This window comes from Bubalus kerabau, chromosome 10 (assembly GCF_029407905.1).
Source record: "Bubalus kerabau isolate K-KA32 ecotype Philippines breed swamp buffalo chromosome 10, PCC_UOA_SB_1v2, whole genome shotgun sequence".
NCBI lineage: Eukaryota > Metazoa > Chordata > Mammalia > Artiodactyla > Bovidae > Bubalus > Bubalus kerabau.
Window position 1 is genome coordinate 83291450 of NC_073633.1, and position 875 is coordinate 83292324.

The 875-nt window shown below is 39.8% G+C and overlaps 1 non-coding gene across 1 annotated transcript; it reads right to left on the bottom strand.

Annotated features, from left to right (window-relative positions):
• Nucleotides 1-318: 318 nt before the first annotated feature.
• Nucleotides 319-390, bottom strand: TRNAC-GCA (transfer RNA cysteine (anticodon GCA)). Its single transcript has one exon. It is a non-coding gene; the product is annotated as a tRNA-Cys (tRNA).
• Between the last annotated feature and the right edge of the window lie 485 nt (nucleotides 391-875).

Sequence of the window (875 nt, forward strand, 5' to 3'; positions counted from 1 at the left end):
TATGACTGTGAGTTTCCAAGATTGTTCCAGTTCAAATACTCTGGCCTATCACTAGACCTCATGCACATTTTTGAGCTTATAAAACATACTCATATCAGCTACAAAAGAACAAAATTTATCCCAGTTCCTGAATATCATGTATACATGATATATACATATGTGTGTGTGTATGTATACATGGAGTGAGTGAAGTGAAGTCACCCAGTCGTGTTTGACTCCTTGCGACCCCATGGACTGTAGCCTACCAGGCTCCTCTATCCATGGAATTTTCCAGGCAAGAGTACTGGAGTGGGTTGCCATTTCCTTCTCCAGAGGATCTTCCCAACCCAGGGATCGAACCTGGCTCTCCTGCATTGCAGGCAGACGCTTTACCATCTGAGCCACCAGGGAAGCATGTTTATATGGAAGCAACTATTAAAAGGAGGACATTTTATATTGTTAATCCTTGTCAAGAAAGATAATCTCCATTCTGGAATAGGTAAAATAATTTAAATGCTTTAAAGCTTTTTTCTCATGCCTACATTCCGGCAAAGTTTTCTTTCCTTTTGATGATATTTTATTGTTAAATATTCAGTATTTTTGCTTAAACTGTCACTAAATCAGTTTCCCTTGATTGTTTTATTTCTGAGTACACTGACAGGTAAGCTGGTAGTAGATACATAAGCTAGATAGGCAGACAGACGGGTCTCTCTCACTATTTTAGAAATCCAGTCTGCAAACTGCATGTCAGTCTATGCAGCACGGCCACCTCAGCTTCTAGCACTACACTGGGCATACAGTCAGCACCTGAAAAAAATTGTTACATCTCAGCCTTGATCCTTATGAAAGCTGGCTTGACTCAAAACAACTCACAGAAGATTCTCTTTGTATTTATC